Source organism: Perna viridis, chromosome 8, assembly GCF_037379345.1.
Source record: "Perna viridis isolate PV_CMFRI_1.1 ecotype Kerala chromosome 8, ASM3737934v1, whole genome shotgun sequence".
NCBI lineage: Eukaryota > Metazoa > Mollusca > Bivalvia > Mytilida > Mytilidae > Perna > Perna viridis.
This window is the reverse complement of record NC_142452.1, coordinates 41,666,855-41,688,835: the sequence shown is the minus strand read 5'-3', so window position 1 is coordinate 41,688,835 and position 21,981 is coordinate 41,666,855. Positions and strand designations below refer to the sequence as shown.

Sequence of the window (21,981 nt, the reverse complement as noted above, 5' to 3'; positions counted from 1 at the left end):
GTTTTTTTTATTATGTTTTAAACACAATAGTCTTTGTTTTAATAAATTTACTTTTAGTCATACAACTCAAATATTTACCTTCAAATGGAGCAAGAATATCATTTAAAAGAGATTCACTGGTTTCCATGAGATGCGTTGACTTTTCCATTTTTGCAATCAATACTGAACCTATAATATAAGAAAAAAAGTTTAACCAATGCTTATTACAGCAAAGCTCATATTGACACAACATGCAAAATATTCGCCGTAGGGTTATACATTGTACTTCATGAGTACTGATTTAGGTCGTGAGCAAAAAAAAAAAACATATTTACTTTAAATGAAAAAACTACAACTTATTCTGCATGTTAGTGATCATTATAAAAATATTCATGAATATCTTGCCTATCTTGTTTTACTTTTTTTTGTCCATAATGGATCAATGCATCACTCAATAGATCAATTCTATTTTCAGGTGTCATCTCCTTAGTGATACTGGAGAACTTCCCTAAATAAAACCACAAACGCTCCATTCCTTCACCATCACTTAGTCCAACCCCACGTGTTCTTCTTGGATTAAAAAATATCTAGAAATGAACAAAAACATTTAAAATAAAAAATACCAATAATACGTTAAAAATGCACAAAACAAAAAGAACCAAAAAAAAAATCAGTACAAATGTAAAATTTACTTTTACAATATTAGGAGCATGAACGAGATCAGTGTTACATCTCTCTTTTTTAATCAAAAGTAAAACAGCTTTAAATAGAATAGCATACCTTGGTAGGTGGATGTTAATTTGAGTGATGAAATAATTCAGAGGAGAAAATATTTGAAACAGTCTGTAACTGTACAGATGGAGAAATGGGTACCAGGTGAAAACAATAGCTTACGTAGCCCAAAATGGTGAGCTCCAAAGCCTTATGTATTTTGAAACGTCTTGCCAACACATTCAATCTTTATTGGAACTCATAACAGGTATTTGTGCAATACTATTTTCATGTTGAGTGATAATGATTAATGGAAATCCACTAACCTGACAAGAATACTTGTGTCCAAAGCAGTGAAAGATAGGAATAGACAGTGAAACCTGACTGTGAATATTGGCCTTGTCTATCTAAAAAAAAAGAATACATTATAAGTTTAACAAATTTTTGTTAAAGAGGTATATGCTATTTAGTACTACTATTCACAACAAAAAAATAATGGGAGCCAGTAAATCAATTTTCAATAGCTAGCTTCCTCTAGTAGCATGTAATAAAATTGAAATTTCATGACAATTAATTTCACTAAAATTTTAAGTTATATCACAGAAAGTAAGAAGTTAACGACAACAACCACAGCATCATAACATAATACAATCAAATTGTTTGCTGTCTTATAACAAGAGGCTCCGAAGAGCCTGAATCGCTCACCTTGTTAAAGTCTGTCTTTCAAGGGCAATAAATTTTAACAAGTTGTCCAACAATTTTGACTAAAGAAAACTTTGATATGAATATCATAAGGATCATTTCATCGATATAAAGTTTATTTTTATCTATTATAGTTTTCAAAACAGTTTTGAAAACTGTAAAACTTCATCTTTCAAGAGCAATAACTCTTACAAGGAGTCACCTGACTACTTTGATCCCTGAAGACTTTTGAAGGCCTTATAATAAGGGTCAGTTCAGCTATAGAAATAATTTTGCTAAACCTAACGGTTTTGGAGACGTGTGAAAAAATACAGTCTGACACTTTGTTTTATTTTTAGTAACGGCGGGCACGTTTTTCAAAGGAACAAAAACCCCCACATCAGTTCTATGCACGATAACCCAAGGAACATTCATACCAAGTTTGGTTTCAATTGATCTAGTAGTGTCAGAGGAGAAGATTTTTGAAAAATTGTTAAAGACGACGTACGCCAAGTGATGGCAATAGCTCACATGGCCTTTGGCAAGGTGAGCTAAAAATGCAACTTGTAACATGTCTAAGTACACTTACACACATGATATCAGCTAACATTTGCAAGCATTAAATAAATCTAGTGCAACTGAAATTCACTAAAATCACAGACTGTTGAACTAATCTTTACCTTTAACTCAGCAATATTAACTTGCAGTCTTCATCACAACATACACAAGTAAACAGAATAAGTAATGGCTGCAATATATGAATGAATGTCTATCCAGTATACCTGCTATGTCATAAAATATCTTATTGTCACCATATTTCTGCAGAAGTTTTTCCAACAAGAAGACAGAACATCCAACCCTAGAGAAAGGAAGACAGTGCTTGCTATGTTTGGGAAAAGTAGAATACTAGGCTCTGCCGGTGTTTCTAGAAATGCAGAGGACGCTTACCCTACCGGTGCACCTGGTCCATGCTCCTAGTTTTTAGTGGAGTCCGAGGTGATCATTTGCTTTTGTTACTTTGTGTGTATAATTTTAGTTACTCTATGTTCTTTGTTGTGTATGTCTGTTTTCCATGTCTGGTCTTTGTCCCTGGATTACATTCTTTTGATTACCGCTATAACCTTGGTTCCCTTCATTACTCCCTTAAATCTACATTAAAAATGATATATTACCTAATGGAAAATCAAATCTTGAAAATTGTCATATTTAAAAAATACATTACTTGGCTGACTCATTCATTTCAGTTATAATCATGTTCAAGTTGTTAGTGCCAACTTGCTACCTCAATCAATCTACATCATTGGCTTAATAGAAAAAAAACTATGCCTATGTAAATCTTTGGAGTTAAGGACTTTTTTGTTTTGTTTCAACATGAAGCAAGTTCATACAATCAAAGCCAAATACCACTTATGAAATCATAGTTTCATTAGAAAATGAGGAATCTGCTTAAAGAAAGTTTACATTATGGCCAATGAAGTTATTTTGCTGTTTCTAAGTAGGAACCAAGTGAAAATCCTAAAGACTCATGTCTTGAATACTGACATTAATGTTGACATTGTATTAAAAATGAATGCCTTTGTACTTTGATTCAGACTTGAGTGGGTAGCAATATATTTATTTAAACATGCAGAAATCCGGGATATAAATTATCGACCCTATGACCGTCCAAATTATAGGCAAATGGTGTGTACATAATGTGCCTGGAACATACGAAGATTTTCTTTTGTTCACGGAGAAAAACTGAGTACTTCAGACGGCTACATGCACCAAAAATACTCCATTCTTAATTTGTATATTATGATATTATTATGTGACGTTGAGTATTTTTAAAAGAACAATTCTATCTGAAATGATATATCAATAATATATCAATCACCATACAACAAACATCCACCTTTTTGTTTTTCATTTCTTAACCCTCGCAAAAACTTCGTAACTAAATGATACTTCTGATGTACCACGCGGTAGTCTTGTTTCGGTTAGTGAGCAGACTACCGTACGTACGTGCGTTTGTGACGTTCCGTTTCAACGGCGACAATGAGAGGCATTTAGTGAGGAAGAAAGGTTGTACATTTGGAAAAGGTGAATATGTATTTACTTTTTCGTTGTAGTCAAGTTCTACATCTTTGGTAGTAGTTGGCATGAATCATTAATAGAAGCACCGCAGCGTACTTATAGTTTCCTTTTGTTTTAACACTAATTTTTAAGTGATTTTTACGAATGATTTTTACACCATTTCTAAAAACCCCTACAACGATCATAGATATGATATTATAAAAAGATGAAGCACGCAAGAATTGTGTAATGTGTTGTTGCAGATTGCATTTTTCGTAGTGTCAGTATCGGCGAAATGTGCACTCGCGTGCTTCCTTTTTTTATACGAAGCTCAAGGATGGTTGTTTCAGTTCTTTCTAACTTTGAAATGGAATCGGCATTTCCTAACCAGCTATAATTGGAATCAATCACGGACATGTCATCTTCAATGTGGCAGAGATCGTGCCTCGGCCTTCAATAATGACTGCCGGTTGATTATACGCCGATGTTAGGGAGTCTTTTCAGGGACCCAACTTCTGTATAAAAGTGTATATGCAAAGGTTTCTTATTTTTTGAATTATGCAAAATATTTAGAAATGCGTATATATCAGACTAACAATCGATTCAGTTGAAATGGTTATATTTTTCTCAACTTTTTTTTCAACTTAAACACTGTGTTGAAGTCATGTGTTAACAACAAAAAAGCAATACCAAAACTACAGTGTTAAGTTTAACGGTCTCCGGATATCATTGACCAATCAAAAAAGAGATACGTACAACAAACGTTTTAAAGCCTCCAATTTGAGGGTATACCATGATAATCGTTCCTGACTGAGATGACAGGTATAAATACAACTCAAGTCCCTCTAAAATTAACAACCCCAGTTTACTGGGACCTTTTGCACTTTTGTTTAGCTAGCATTTTTTGGGGGTATTTTTTGAAAAAAATGTTTGGGTTCTTAAATTTCTTTTTCAAATGACATGGAAGGGATGTCTATTTTAAAGTCAGTTGCACGAAAATGAACACTATTAGGCTTGATTGCATTGTTCGTGCTTTTTCACGTTACGGTCTGCAAAACCGAAAATTTTAACCATGAAACAGAAGAAGTCTATATAAAGATTTAATCTAGAATGCTTGTATAAGCTTCATGACTTCTTTAAAAAAAACAAGTAAAATTTAGTTGATGGAAACGTTAAAGCTGATAGAAACTGAACAGTACATTTTAGAAGTTCGATGAACTGTATTTGTTTAGCAACGTTACTGATCTGCTGGATAAGTGCAGGACAGATAAAAAACAAAACAAAACAAAACAAAACAAAAAAATACAAGTAAAACTGGTTAATAGGGTTCCAGGCTATAATTTGCATATTTTTGCAAAAAAAAGAAAAATGAAAATACAACATGTGGCGGGAGGGGGTGGGGGTGGTACCTAAGTTTCGAAATCGATCTACTGGATCCGCCATTGGTGTGTCTTTTTCCTCTCCGAAAAAATGTTTAGATGGACACAAGAGTGTAATCCTTCACAATACTATTTCTGTATGGGGGTGGTCCCCATTTCCGCTAATATCTAAAAAAATAGACCCGGGTGAAATTTCTATAGTTTAACGCAATTTTTCCAAAACACACCCCTATAGATTTAAAATTTTGAAATAAAACCACCATATCATGCGTTGTTTCTGCCCGTAAATTAAGACTCAAAAAGAGGAATGATTTTTCAAATATCAATTTTCAGTAGCCACCAAGGGCTGATCCATGCATTTATGAAGGGGAGGTGTAATTACGAGAATCAGTATAAAGGAAACCAGATTGTGACCTCGATTAATGAACGAATATAATGGATTGCCAAACTCAATACAATATTTAGCAGACTACGATAGATTTTAGTTTTTTTATTTGAAAAGTGGGGGCGTACGCTAATTACGCCCTCATCTGGACCCGCGACTGATGAATTACACATAATATGGGCTGCTGGCCTCCGAATTCGATGTTCATGGTTCCTTACTGTTCGTACCATATTTTCATGAAAATATCGTTTTTTTTTATTATCCACCAATCGTAAACGTTTCTGCATTTTCTCCTGGGCTTAATGTTGGGGGTAAAAATCTGGCTGAATACAGAGAAGACATAATCAGGTAGGGTGCACTAAACATTTACATTTAGGCGCACCGAAAATTGATCCGGTGTAACTCCATTTGTATAATTTGAAAAGTATCCGGAACGTTTCAATTCCCTGCCGTATTTGGTTCTCTCCTCCGCATCACCTGTCTGATTTTCAAAATACCTTATTTCGCACGAACTTTGATTGAACTAAAATTGTGAAAAAATTAGTCGATAAAGGTGTTATTATTTTTACCTTTCTTCACCTCCTCCTCCATGCATGCTTTCATCGTGTGGTAGTTTAAAATAAAACTCAGTAATATTTTTTTTCTGTGTGTTACCATGGTTACTGGGTTTTATGACAATTATGACTAATTTACTTATAAATTACTTGAACCTCCATACACTAAGGATTAGCAAAATATGTACGCTTTTATGAAAAAAAAGCACTTCAAACTACTGTGTGGGCTGCTTCAAAACAGCTTTGTTTCAACAAAATGAGACCAAATTTTCAGATTTGACCTGACCGTATAAGTACTACCTTGTGTATATGCGTCGGCTGGGAGTCGAACCCGGATCGCTTGCTTTAAAGCAACTATGCTAACCGTTACATCACCAACGCTACATGACACATTGGTTTTGACGAAACGAAATCCGGGTGTACCAAACTACTTCAGAACCGGCGAAGTGTGTATTTGCTGGGGATATTAATTTCTTTTTTCAAGGGCAGCTCAAGGATAGTTGTAGAAGGAGTTGTTTGTAATCTAGAAAAGGAATCGGCATTGTCTAAGTAGCAATAATTGAAAACAATTACAGACATGTCATCTTTAATGTGGCAGAGATCCGTGCCTCGGCCTTCAATGATGACTGTCTGTTGTTTACACGACGAAGTTAGAAGGTCTTTCAGAGACCCAACTTCTGTATAAAAGTGTATATGCGAAGGTTTCTTATTTTTTTACTTCGGCAAAATATTCAAAAATGCGTATGTATTAGACTTACAATCGATTCAGTTGAAATGGTTACAGTTTTCTCAGCTTTTTTTCAACTATAAACACTGAGTTGAAGTAAAGTGTTAACAACAAAAAAGCTATTCCAAAAGTACAGTATAAAGTCCAACTGTCACCGGATATCATTGACCAATCAAAAAAGAGATACGTACAACAAACGTTTTAAAGCCTCCAATTTGAGGGTATACCATGATAATCGTTCCTGACTGAGATGACAGGTATAAATACAACTCAAGTACCACTAAAATTAACACCCCAGTTTACGGGGATGTTTTGCACTTTTATTTAGCTAGAATATCATGTGTTTTGGCAATTTTTGAAAATGTTTGGGTTCTAAAATTTCCTTTTTAAGTGACCTGGAAGGGATGTCTATTTTAAACATGTGTATTTAAGGTCAGTTGCACGACACTGAATACTATTAGGCTTGATTGCATTGTTCATGCTTTCAGTCAGAGCCAAGTACATGTACATGTATTTTTTTACACTTGTCACGTTACGGTCTGAAAAACCGAAAATTATAACAATGAAACAGAAGAAGTCAATGTAGTAAAGACTTAGTCTAGAGTGCCTGTATGAGGTCCATGACTTCCCTAAAAAGCAAGTAAAATTTAATCGATGGAAACTTTAAAGCTGATAGAAACTGAACAGTACTTTTAAGAAGTTCCATGACCTGTAGTTGTTCAGCAACATGACTGTCCTGCTGGATAGGTGCAGGACAGATCTTAAAAAATAAAATACAAGAAAAGCTGGTTAATGGGGTTCCAGGCTATAATTTGCATATTTTTGCAACAAAAATGAAAATACAATACTTTCGTTGGGGGGAGGGGGAGGGGGTGTCAAAGTTTCGAAATCGATCCACTGGATCCGCCACTGGTGTGTCTTTTTCCTCTCTGAAAAAAAAAAAACGTTTAGATGGATACTAGAGTATAAGTCTTCACAATACTATTTCTGTATTGAGAGGGGGTCCCCACACTTCCACTAAGATCTAAAAATTGATCCGAGTGAAATTTCTCTAGTTTTACGCAAAAAAAACACACCTCTTTAGATTTAAAGTTTTGAAATAAAAACCACCATATCATGCGTTGTTTCTGCCCGTAAATTAAGACTCAAAAAGAGGAATGATTGGCTGCTGGCTTCCGAATTCGATATTCATGGTTCCTTACTGTTCGTACCATATTTTCATGAAAATATCGTTTTTAATTATCCACCAATCGTAAACGTTTCTGCATTTTCTCCTGGGCTTAATGTTGGGGGTAAAAATCTGGCTGAATACAGAGAAGACATAATCAGGTAGGGTGCACTATACATTTACATTTAGGCGCACCCAAAATTGATCCGATCTAACTTCATTCGTATAATTTAAGGTTGAAAATTTGTTTAAATGTTGTTAAACATTTATACATAGGCGCATATGATATGTGTAATGGTAAACACGTGTAATTCAAATGAAGAAAAGTATCCGGAACGTTTCAATTCCCTGCCGTATTTGGTTCTCTCCTCCGCATCACCTGTCTGATTTTCAAAATACCTTATTTCGCACGAACTTTAGGAACTAAAATTGTGAAAAAATTAGTCGATAAAGGTGTTATTATTTTTACCTTTCTTCACCTCCTCCTCCATGCATGCTTTCATCGTGTGGTAGTTTAAAATAAAACTCAGTAATATTTTTTTTCTTCTGTGTGTTACCATGGTTACTGGTTTTTATGACAATTATGACTAATTTACTTATAAATTACTTGAACCTCCATACACTAAGGATTAGCAAAATATGTACGTTTTTATGAAAAAAAGCACTTCAAACTACTGTGTGGGCTGCTTCAAAACTGCTTTGTTTCAACAAAATGAGACCAAATTTTCAGATTTGACCTGACCGTATAAGTACTACCTTGTGTATATGCGTCGGCCGGGAGTCGAACCCGGATCGCTTGCTTTAAAGCAACTATGCTAACCGTTACATCACCAACGCTACATGACACATTGGTTTTGACGAAACGAAATCCGGGTGTACCAAACTACGTCAGAACCGGCGAAGTGTGTATTTGCTGGGGATATTAATTTCTTTTTTCAAGGGCAGCTCAAGGATAGTAGTAGAAGGAGTTGTTTGTAACCTAGAAAAGGAATCGGCATTGTCTAAGTAGCAATAATTGAAAACAATTACAGACATGTCATCTTTAATGTAGCAGAGATCCGTGCCTCGGCCTTCAATGATGACTGTCTGTTGTTTACACGACGAAGTTAGAAGGTCTTTCAGAGACCCAACTTCTGTATAAAAGTGTATATGCAAAGGTTTCTTATTTTTTTACTTCGGCAAAATATTCAAAAATGCGTATGTATTAGACTTACAATCGATTCAGTTGAAATGGTTACAGTTTTCTCAGCTTTTTTTCAACTATAAACACTGAGTTGAAGTAAAGTGTTAACAACAAAAAAGCAATTCCAAAAGTACAGTATAAAGTCCAACTGTCTCCGGATATCATTGACCAATCAAAAAAGAGATACGTACAACAAACGTTTTAAAGCCTCCAATTTGAGGGTATACCATGATAATCGTTCCTGACTGAGATGACAGGTATAAATACAACTCAAGTACCACTAAAATTAACAACCCCAGTTTACGGGGATGTTTTGCACGTTTATTTAGCTAGAATATCATGTGTTTTGGCAATTTTTGAAAATGTTTGGGTTCTAAAATTTCCTTTTTAAGTGACCTGGAAGGGATGTCTATTTTAAACATGTGTATTTAAGGTCAGTTGCACGACACTGAATACTATTAGGCTTGATTGCATTGTTCATGCTTTCAGTCAGAGCCAAGTACATGTACATGTATTTTTTTACACTTGTCACGTTACGGTCTGCAAAACCGAAAATTATAACAATGAAACAGAAGAAGTCAATGTAGTAAAGACTTAGTCTAGAGTGCCTGTATGAGGTCCATGACTTCCCTAAAAAGCAAGTAAAATTTAATCGATGGGAACTTTAAAGCTGATAGAAACTGAACAGTACTTTTAAGAAGTTCCATGAACTGTAGTTGTTCAGCAACGTGACTGTCCTGCTGGATAGGTGCAGGACAGATCTTAAAAAAATAAAATACAAGAAAAGCTGGTTAATCGGGTTCCAGGCTATAATTTGCTTATTTTTGCAACAAAAATGAAAATACAATACTTTCGTTGGGGGGAGGGGGAGGGGGTGTCAAAGTTTCGAAATCGATCCACTGGATCCGCCACTGGTGTGTCTTTTTCCTCTCTGAAAAAAAAACAAAAAACGTTTAGATGGATACAAGAGTATAAGTCTTCACAATACTATTTCTGTATTGAGAGGGGGTCCCCACACTTCCACTAAGATCTAAAAATTGATCCGAGTGAAATTTCTCTAGTTTTACGCAAAAAAAAACACACCCCTATAGATTTAAAGTTTTGAAATAAAAACCACCATATCATGCGTTGTTTCTGCCCGTAAATTAAGACTCAAAAAGAGGAATGATTGGCTGCTGGCTTCCGAATTCGATATTCATGGTTCCTTACTGTTCGTACCATATTCATGAAAATATCGTTTTTAATTATCCACCAATCGTAAACGTTTCTGCATTTTCTCCTGGGCTTAATGTTGGGGGTAAAAATCTGGCTGAATACAGAGAAGACATAATCAGGTAGGGTGCACTATACATTTACATTTAGGCGCACCCAAAATTGATCCGATCTAACTTCATTCGTATAATTTAAGGTTGAAAATTTGTTTAAATGTTGTTAAACATTTACACATAGGCGCATATGATATGTGTAATGGTAAACACGTGTAATTCAAATGAAGAAAAGTATCCGGAACGTTTCAATTCCCTGCCGTATTTGGTTCTCTCCTCCGCATCACCTGTCTGATTTTCAAAATACCTTATTTCGCACGAACTTTAGGAACTAAAATTGTGAAAAAATTAGTCGATAAAGGTGTTATTATTTTTACCTTTCTTCACCTCCTCCTCCATGCATGCTTTCATCGTGTGGTAGTTTAAAATAAAACTCAGTAATATTTTTTTTCTTCTGTGTGTTACCATGGTTACTGGTTTTTATGACAATTATGACTAATTTACTTATAAATTACTTGAACCTCCATACACTAAGGATTAGCAAAATATGTACGTTTTTATGAAAAAAAGCACTTCAAACTTCTGTGTGGGCTGCTTCAAAACAGCTTTGTTTCAACAAAATGAGACCAAATTTTCAGATTTGACCTGACCGTATAAGTACTACCTTGTGTATATGCGTCGGCTGGGAGTCGAACCCGGATCGCTTGCTTTAAAGCAACTATGCTAACCGTTACATCACCAACGCTACATGACACATTGGTTTTGACGAAACGAAATCCGGGTGTACCAATCTACGTCAGAACCGGCGAAGTGTGTATTTGCTGGAGATATTAATTTCTTTTTTCAAGGGTATTGGTAGAAGGAGTTGTTTGTAACCTAGAAAAGGAATCGGCATTGTCTAAGTAGCAATAATTGAAAACAATTACAGACATGTCATCTTTAATGTGGCAGAGATCCGTGCCTCGGCCTTCAATGATGACTGTCTGTTGTTTACACGACGAAGTTAGAAGGTCTTTCAGAGACCCAACTTCTGTATAAAAGTGTATATGCAAAGGTTTCTTATTTTTTTACTTCGGCAAAATATTCAAAAATGCGTATGTATTAGACTTACAATCGATTCAGTTGAAATGGTTACAGTTTTCTCAGCTTTTTTTCAACTATAAACACTGAGTTGAAGTAAAGTGTTAACAACAAAAAAGCAATTCCAAAAGTACAGTATAAAGTCCAACTGTCTCCGGATATCATTGACCAATCAAAAAAGAGATACGTACAACAAACGTTTTAAAGCCTCCAATTTGAGGGTATACCATGATAATCGTTCCTGACTGAGATGACAGGTATAAATACAACTCAAGTACCACTAAAATTAACAACCCCAGTTTACGGGGATGTTTTGCACGTTTATTTAGCTAGAATATCATGTGTTTTGGCAATTTTTGAAAATGCTTGGGTTCTAAAATTTCCTTTTTAAGTGACCTGGAAGGGATGTCTATTTTAAACATGTGTATTTAAGGTCAGTTGCACGACACTGAATACTATTAGGCTTGATTGCATTGTTCATGCTTTCAGTCAGAGCCAAGTACATGTACATGTATTTTTTTACACTTGTCACGTTACGGTCTGCAAAACCGAAAATTATAACAATGAAACAGAAGAAGTCAATGTAGTAAAGACTTAGTCTAGAGTGCCTGTATGAGGTCCATGACTTCCCTAAAAAGCAAGTAAAATTTAATCGATGGGAACTTTAAAGCTGATAGAAACTGAACAGTACTTTTAAGAAGTTCCATGAACTGTAGTTGTTCAGCAACGTGACTGTCCTGCTGGATAGGTGCAGGACAGATCTTAAAAAAATAAAATACAAGAAAAGCTGGTTAATCGGGTTCCAGGCTATAATTTGCTTATTTTTGCAACAAAAATGAAAATACAATACTTTCGTTGGGGGGAGGGGGAGGGGGTGTCAAAGTTTCGAAATCGATCCACTGGATCCGCCACTGGTGTGTCTTTTTCCTCTCTGAAAAAAAAAAACGTTTAGATGGATACAAGAGTATAAGTCTTCACAATACTATTTCTGTATTGAGAGGGGGTCCCCACACTTCCACTAAGATCTAAAAATTGATCCGGGTGAAATTTCTCTAGTTTTACGCAAAAAAAACACACCCCTTTAGATTTAAAGTTTTGAAATAAAAACCACCATATCATGCGTTGTTTCTGCCCGTAAATTAAGACTCAAAAAGAGGAATGATTGGCTGCTGGCTTCCGAATTCGATATTCATGGTTCCTTACTGTTCGTACCATATTTTCATGAAAATATCGTTTTTAATTATCCACCAATCGTAAACGTTTCTGCATTTTCTCCTGGGCTTAATGTTGGGGGTAAAAATCTGGCTGAATACAGAGAAGACATAGTCAGGTAGGGTGCACTATACATTTACATTTAGGCGCACCCAAAATTGATCCGATCTAACTTCATTCGTATAATTTAAGGTTGAAAATTTGTTTAAATGTTGTTAAACATTTATACATAGGCGCATATGATATGTGTAATGGTAAACACGTGTAATTCAAATGAAGAAAAGTATCCGGAACGTTTCAATTCCCTGCCGTATTTGGTTCTCTCCTCCGCATCACCTGTCTGATTTTCAAAATACCTTATTTCGCACGAACTTTAGGAACTAAAATTGTGAAAAAATTAGTCGATAAAGGTGTTATTATTTTTGCCTTTCTTCACCTCCTCCTCCATGCATGCTTTCATCGTGTGGTAGTTTAAAATAAAACTCAGTAATATTTTTTTTCTTCTGTGTGTTACCATGGTTACTGGTTTTTATGACAATTATGACTAATTTACTTATAAATTACTTGAACCTCCATACACTAAGGATTAGCAAAATATGTACGTTTTTATGAAAAAAAGCACTTCAAACTTCTGTGTGGGCTGCTTCAAAACAGCTTTGTTTCAACAAAATGAGACCAAATTTTCAGATTTGACCTGACCGTATAAGTACTACCTTGTGTATATGCGTCGGCTGGGAGTCGAACCCGGATCGCTTGCTTTAAAGCAACTATGCTAACCGTTACATCACCAACGCTACATGACACATTGGTTTTGACGAAACGAAATCCGGGTGTACCAATCTACGTCAGAACCGGCGAAGTGTGTATTTGCTGGAGATATTAATTTCTTTTTTCAAGGGTATTGGTAGAAGGAGTTGTTTGTAACCTAGAAAAGGAATCGGCATTGTCTAAGTAGCAATAATTGAAAACAATTACAGACATGTCATCTTTAATGTGGCAGAGATCCGTGCCTCGGCCTTCAATGATGACTGTCTGTTGTTTACACGACGAAGTTAGAAGGTCTTTCAGAGACCCAACTTCTGTATAAAAGTGTATATGCAAAGGTTTCTTATTTTTTTACTTCGGCAAAATATTCAAAAATGCGTATGTATTAGACTTACAATCGATTCAGTTGAAATGGTTACAGTTTTCTCAGCTTTTTTTCAACTATAAACACTGAGTTGAAGTAAAGTGTTAACAACAAAAAAGCAATTCCAAAAGTACAGTATAAAGTCCAACTGTCTCCGGATATCATTGACCAATCAAAAAAGAGATACGTACAACAAACGTTTTAAAGCCTCCAATTTGAGGGTATACCATGATAATCGTTCCTGACTGAGATGACAGGTATAAATACAACTCAAGTACCACTAAAATTAACAACCCCAGTTTACGGGGATGTTTTGCATGTTTATTTAGCTAGAATATTATGTGTTTTGGCAATTTTTGAAAATGTTTGGGTTCTAAAATTTCCTTTTTAAGTGACCTGGAAGGGATGTCTATTTTAAACATGTGTATTTAAGGTCAGTTGCACGACACTGAATACTATTAGGCTTGATTGCATTGTTCATGCTTTCAGTCAGAGCCAAGTACATGTACATGTATTTTTTTACACTTGTCACGTTACGGTCTGCAAAACCGAAAATTATAACAATGAAACAGAAGAAGTCAATGTAGTAAAGACTTAGTCTAGAGTGCCTGTATGAGGTCCATGACTTCCCTAAAAAGCAAGTAAAATTTAATCGATGGGAACTTTAAAGCTGATAGAAACTGAACAGTACTTTTAAGAAGTTCCATGAACTGTAGTTGTTCAGCAACGTGACTGTCCTGCTGGATAGGTGCAGGACAGATCTTAAAAAAATAAAATACAAGAAAAGCTGGTTAATCGGGTTCCAGGCTATAATTTGCTTATTTTTGCAACAAAAATGAAAATACAATACTTTCGTTGGGGGGAGGGGGAGGGGGTGTCAAAGTTTCGAAATCGATCCACTGGATCCGCCACTGGTGTGTCTTTTTCCTCTCTGAAAAAAAAAAAACGTTTAGATGGATACTAGAGTATAAGTCTTCACAATACTATTTCTGTATTGAGAGGGGGTCCCCACACTTCCACTAAGATCTAAAAATTGATCCGGGTGAAATTTCTCTAGTTTTACGCAAAAAAAACACACCCCTTTAGATTTAAAGTTTTGAAATAAAAACCACCATATCATGCGTTGTTTCTGCCCGTAAATTAAGACTCAAAAAGAGGAATGATTGGCTGCTGGCTTCCGAATTCGATATTCATGGTTCCTTACTGTTCGTACCATATTTTCATGAAAATATCGTTTTTAATTATCCACCAATCGTAAACGTTTCTGCATTTTCTCCTGGGCTTAATGTTGGGGGTAAAAATCTGGCTGAATACAGAGAAGACATAGTCAGGTAGGGTGCACTATACATTTACGTTTAGGCGCACCCAAAATTGATCCGTTCTAACTTCATTCGTGTAATTTAAGGTTGAACATTTGTTTAAATGTTGTTAAACATTTATACATAGGCGCATATGATATGTGTAATGGTAAACACGTGTAATTCAAATGAAGAAAAGTATCCGGAACGTTTCAATTCCCTGCCGTATTTGGTTCTCTCCTCCGCATCACCTGTCTGATTTTCAAAATACCTTATTTCGCACGAACTTTAGGAACTAAAATTGTGAAAAAATTAGTCGATAAAGGTGTTATTATTTTTGCCTTTCTTCACCTCCTCCTCCATGCATGCTTTCATCGTGTGGTAGTTTAAAATAAAACTCAGTAATATTTTTTTTCTTCTGTGTGTTACCATGGTTACTGGTTTTTATGACAATTATGACTAATTTACTGATAAATTACTTGAACCTCCATACACTAAGGATTAGCAAAATATGTACGTTTTTATGAAAAAAAAAGCACTTCAAACTTCTGTGTGGACTGCTTCAAAACAGCTTTATATATATATGATCAGAAATTTTAGACTTATCTACGTCAACGGGTTGGCATTTTATTTCTGAGCTGTTTTACCGGTACATTAATGAGTTATATTTCTACATTTCTTAGCTGTTTTACCGGTTTTAATCATAATTGATTAAGAAATTGATATAAAATTATTACTGATGTATGGGATTTGACCAGTAGAATTAGATGTATGTGCTTTTTCTGCAATCTAGCTGCAGGAGACCTTTGTTATTATTTATCTTATCATGTCACATACAAGTAGATACACAATTACTGTAGTAGAATATATATGATTAATTATGTGTTTCACGCTGAAAAGAATATGAATGGGATTGATATGCATTCTAGACATAATATGAATGGAAAGGGGATGCATGCACCACTGTGCCAAATTTTAATCAGTGACAACCCGTGATTTTTATTACTAAAAACGGGTAATATCGTCATGCTGTTATTACATGTATGTTGATGTGCTTTTGCAAAATACGCCCCCAAAGGACCCCTTAACCGCGCCTTCATTTCATGTATGTTTAATGTAGCGCAAATGATGTGATGTAGCGATCGATGTAGTGATGAGAGTACACACTATAATAGTAAAGCAAATATTTCTCGTTTTGCTGATTTCAATGGTAAATGTACACCGTGAAGACAGGTCGATTAGGGTGCGTATGCTTTTTTTTTTAATAATAAGTATGAGGCATTGCTTTTATATTAGTAAACACTGTAAGCTACAACATTGTTTCGAAAATTCTTATGTTAACATCGAGCTTTACCAGTAATCCTACTTTCGTTTTAATACATAGCCGTGATGATCCATATTTAACTTTTTGTTGATAAGATGCATTACACAGATGGTGTATTAGGTTGGTTTTTATGTATTTGTCTGGAATATTTCTTTCTTTGCAAATTTTGAGCCTATCGTTGACAAAATGAGTTGGTTGAAATGAATAATCTCTAATTCAAACCCCCCAAAAAATCAGTCTTATTAATAAACACCTTTTTCATAATTTGTATTGATATGAAAACGGATCGGTATATTCAAGATACTTAGTCTGTTTTCTGACCTAATTATAGTAAAATCTATTGATATAATATTCATTGTGCTGTTTACATCTATCTTTGTTCTTGTACAGAACATACTAACCTTTTTTTCTGTGTTAAGATGCTGTCCATGTAAAAAATCAGGCAAATCCTATAAAAAAAATTTACTGGTAGGTGGTACAGGGTAAATTTTATCCCACTGATGTTTTTGTTCCGATGTAATGTATATATTATATATATATGTCAAATTAAATAGAGTTCGTTTAAATTGACAATGGATGGCTCAGAAATTGACTTTAAAATTCACTAATAAAGGAACAAAATTTTCTTATAGAATAAGAATCATTTCAATGGATTTCAATGCTTTCTTTGTAGTTTATTTCTCTTTAATCGTGGAAGGTAATAAAAAAAAACTTTGATGCATTTGTGATATGAAATGGGTGAACAATTTAAAAAAAAACAAAACAAAAGGAGCAGATTCACGAACAATAGTTTCAGGCCTTCTATTTGTTTTAAATTTCCGAAGTTTTAAATTAACAATTGAAATTTTCTATTTGCCTACTTTCAAGCTTAAATACTATTTGAATACCAAAATACAAAAAATACAAGATGTTGTGTCATAATTTAGTCATAAGGAGAGGACAAAACTCTGATTCTGCACAGAATTTTTACGAAAATAAGTGGATCAGGGGTAGATTTTTAATCCAAAAATTTGGAGCGCAAGCTATGAACAACACAATCTTTTGTCAGGAGTTGTAATGGTACAGAAGGCTATTGTTTGTATAAGTATCAATGAGTTCGACAAATCTGCTATATGTTTTCTACATAAAAATGTCTCATGAAACAAGCTATTTTAAGAAAATTCGCCTAAACTTTCTTATTTTGCTTTATTTTCATCTACAATTTTAGTTCAGCACATGCATGAACAACAAAGAAACTTTGTTTTTAATGAAGGGTCATATTCAATTAGTGTATTTTCAAATTGATTTGAAACACTTTAGTTTTTGGGGCTGATATGATGATAATCTCTGGACATACCCTTTGTCATGAGCTACCCACTGCCTGGTTTTGCATGAACTCCATCTTAAGACGTACATGTCTATACTGATACCTTTTATTTGAAGTGACATTTGTCATAGTATTTAAAGTGAAGTCACGGCATTTCCTGTTACTATTTGGAGAATATTTATTTATTGACCATAATCGTATTTATAGTAGTAAGACATGTATGAAAGAATGAATTTTCATAAAATATTTTAAAAAATAAATAAATAGAAGCTAGACAGATCTTGTGAAATCCCAAGCTACATTATTTACAAAGACGTCAGCTACCGTCCAAATATACTGAATGCAATTAAAAAATTAGACAGGCAACAAATGTACAACGGTCAAAATAACAATTAATCACCTCAACAAAAGCGCCATGGAAGTGTAAAGATTTCAGGAAAATAATTTGTTTGTCATTTCGTTCGAAACAGTCATTTTTTAGCACATTTTAATGAAAGAAGATATCAAGCTCTTAAAGAATGCAAAGCAAAATGAAGTTCCACTTTGTTTGATTTTTGTGCATATTAGTAATTCTATCAGTAACCATGTCAGTTGTTAATGCACCCCATTTTTATGTGCATGTAATCAAAGGGTTTCGATGGAAAGCATCTACTTCACACCAACAGGGTGGATCCAGAACATTTGGTTAGAGGGGGCGTATTGAAGAAAAAATTGTCAACAATTGGGATATATTAGGCCAAATATCTCGATTTCATGCAAAATAATTTATTTTTTTTAATTTTATATAGGGCAAATACCTATTTCATGTGTTTAATGCATTTTATTTGTGGATATCAAATGAAATTATAAGTACTATTTAGTAGAAATAATCGAAAGGTAATGTATATTTAAACAGAAACAAAAATTTACGTAAATGACAGCAATTGCGGTTTTAACTGTACATGTACATGTGTATATCTATTTTTTTTTATTTTTCAGTTGTTTTAAATTGTGAGATAATTACTATAGATTCATATAAAACGTGAAAACAAGTTTAAAGTTATATTACTAAAAGACCTAATCTGTATATGTGTTCATGTAGTTCAGGTTCTTTCATACAAACCATAATGGCCCTGCAATAAGCGGACACGTACTGCTGATGCAATACAGACTGAATCGTTAATAGTAAGAAAGTGTGAAATTTACTTCAAGGAAGAAATCACGGAAAGCTACAAAAACGAAATAGGAAGCGAGGTTAGAGAGTGTAATACAACCTTAAACTCTAAAGAGGACTACAACAGCCAACACGTTATACATACTGGAGAGAATTCGTATCAGTGTACAGAATGCGTAAATTCATACGCATCAGTTGTAAGCCTGAGTGAACACATGAGAACGCATACGGGTAATACACCATTCAAATGTGGGTCATGTTCAGAATCATTTCCTACGATGCGGCATCTCAAAGTGCACATTGTATCACACATCGATTCTAAACTATACAAATGTGAGTCGTGTAATAAATCTTATCCTACGAAACAGAGTCTCAGGGTACACAAGACAACACATGGGGAGAGAAAACAAATAAGTGTAATGTTTGTGACAGATCTTTCGTCTTACGTAAAACCTTAAAGATTCACATGAGATTACACACGGGGGAAACGCCATATGAGTGTGAAATATGTCCTCGAGCATTTGTAATTAAAAATTCATTCAAAATACCAATGAGAACGCATACAGGTGAAAAACCTTACAAATGTGAGTTGTGTGATAAGTCTTTTGCTGGAAAACAATCCCCAGACGTGCACCAAACATCACACTCTGATGAAAAAATTAAACCTTTCCAGTGCAAACTGTGTGATAAAGCTTACGGGCGCAAAGGCAGTTTAACTGAACACGTCAGAACACATACAGGTGAAAAACCATACAAATGTGAGGTGTATGATAAATATTTTAAAGCGGATAGATTTCTTAAAAGACACATGAAGACACATACTGGTGAAAAGCCTTTTAAATGCGAAGTGTGTGATAGACATTTTGGTGGAAAGTGTACCATGAAAGACCATCTGAAAACACACACTGACGAAAAGAAATTTCAATGTAATATTTGTTTAAAATACTTCAAATACAAATCTTCATTTAACCAACACAAGACAATACACGACGAAGAAAAAATCTACAAGTGTGAAAAATGCGGGAAAGGATTTTCCTCGACCAAATACCTCAAGTATTATTCCAAGTCCCACAGCGGAATGCCTGTAAAACTTTATAAATGTGACATATGCCTCAAGGAATTCTGACAAGAGTATATTAAAATACATATGAGAACACATACTGGTGAAAAACCATACAAATGTGAGATTTGCGGTAAAGAATATCCTATGATTTATTCTCTCAAGAAACACATGCAATTACACACTGGCCTTGAACCTTTCAAGTGTGAAATTTGTCATAAATCTTTGTGTTCAAGTAAAAGTCTTAAAGGCCACATGACCATACACAGTGGAGAAAGACCTTACAAATGTGAATTGTGCGGAAAAAATTTTGCTAGAACGGAGTCACTGATAAAACACATGAGAACACACACACAAAAAAAAACAACTAACAAATGTGAACTATGTTCGAAATTTTTCAGATACCAAATACATTTGCAAGCACTGAGTAAATGTGTAATTCTGAACTGATCAAAAGCTGTCAGTAATGTAAAACGGAGAAATTTTTTCTTACTATCAAATTTGCTTGAATCTTTTAATTGTTTAAGTATCCAGCCTTAAAAAAACCAAGGTGGAAAAAACTGAGTGGGAACATGTTTTCATATTTCGCACAAGTGTGCAAATCTTAGATAATAATCGCCTCGAATCCCCTTTGTTTCATTATTTTATGGATAATATTTTCTTACCTTTTCAAAATTTACGGATCCGTCCCAAATTATTCTTTGTCCAAAAAACATTTTGTTGAAACGCATACAATAAAAGATCTTACAAATGCAAGAGTAATCAAGGGAACAAAAGGTTTTAGCCGAAATCAAAAGAATGTAATCCAGGGACAAAAACCTAACATAGAAAACAGATATACACAACAAAGAAACATTAAGTAACTAAACGAACACATACGTAACAAAGGCAAATGGGCAACTCGGACTCCACTAAAAACTGGGAGCATGGACCAGATGCACCGGTAGGGTAAGCGCCCTCTGTTTTTCTAGAAACACGTTGTTGTGCTATAAATAAGTAAACTAGTATACATGTATAATAAGGAAAAAAACTAATATTGCAAACCCAAAACCACAAAAACCGCATTAAAGTGAATCTAGCCGTTACCAACCCACATGGAAGCAACATGAAGCTGTCAATAATATTCATGAGCGGTGCGTTCAAAATTTGAATTTAGTTATTCATAAAATAAAACGTTAAAAGGGAGTAAAAAAGGGAAGTTTTCTAAACATTGTTTTTATTTTTTGTTTTCAGTAGTACTAGTCCATCTTGTGTCTGGGGTGAGACTTTAGGCCTACTTATGGATTATCAATTCCCAAAATATTGGGAATTTCCATATCTTTCTCTCTCGTTCAGATTTTTATAATAGGGATTACCACTAACGGGGTCCGGTTATGCGTGAAAAGAAAAAGAAGACAATAACGTAAGACGGGTCAGCGATATTCTACAAAAATTATCAAACTTGCTTTTAAATTAATGTTTCTTCGGGAGCATTAAAAGGTTTTACATTCATAATATTATCAAGTCAATATGATTTTTCTTGATAAAAATCATTTCAAAAAGAAAATAATAAAATTTATATATATATATTTATTTCATGTATAAATACCGTACAATTCAGTAACTAACAAAAATTAAAGACTGGATCTTCAAAGTCGTTAACAGGCCGCCATGCCCCGTGCAGGTCCGGGTGTTAAAAAAATAGGCCTGCAGCAGCGCTAAGCTTGTCGTAAAAGGCGACTAAATAGTGCTCAGAAACCTAGCCGGGGGCTATGCGCTCTGCCCACAGAGCAACTGGGATGTGTGCCCCTGGCGTGTTACATGCTGGGGTTGTGTAACATAATGGTTATCATCAGTGATTATTTAGACTTCCCTTGACCATGTTACGTAACACAGATCATCAACAACAGTGACCAGTAGTTGTTTATAAACATTTACAAACATTCAATTAATACTAACCTATATATCCTATCTCTTTTCTTCTCTTGATAAGTTACTAATTAGTTAATGAAATAAGTGATACTTCCAAGAACAACGTGGAACTGATGGACTTATTTAGAAATTCACTATACGATCAAGAATGTCATTAATTAACAAAGTTTTATAAATACTAGAGACAATTGAGTATCAACAGACCGAGCCGAAATCTTTTAGTAACCTCGCTCCTTCTTCTTCGCTTTGATTGTTCTTTCTATCTTTGTATATGACTTGATGTGATAATAAACCGTTGTATTTTAACTTCGTTTAATTTACGCTACGTCACATATTTAATTGGGTGCCGTGACCAGGATAATTTACATATTGTAAATTAAGACGAACCGGTGGTGGAGTTCACAGACGGAGGGAAAACAGA

At 34.6% G+C, this 21,981-nt stretch overlaps 1 pseudogene across 1 annotated transcript; it reads left to right on the top strand.

Annotated features, from left to right (window-relative positions):
* Nucleotides 1-3,412: 3,412 nt before the first annotated feature.
* LOC148610552 (uncharacterized) lies at nucleotides 3,413-20,122 on the top strand (annotated as a pseudogene). The gene is made up of 2 exons (XR_015924696.1): nucleotides 3,413-3,453; nucleotides 18,518-20,122. The product of XR_015924696.1 is annotated as an uncharacterized LOC148610552 (transcript).
* Nucleotides 20,123-21,981: the final 1,859 nt, after the last annotated feature.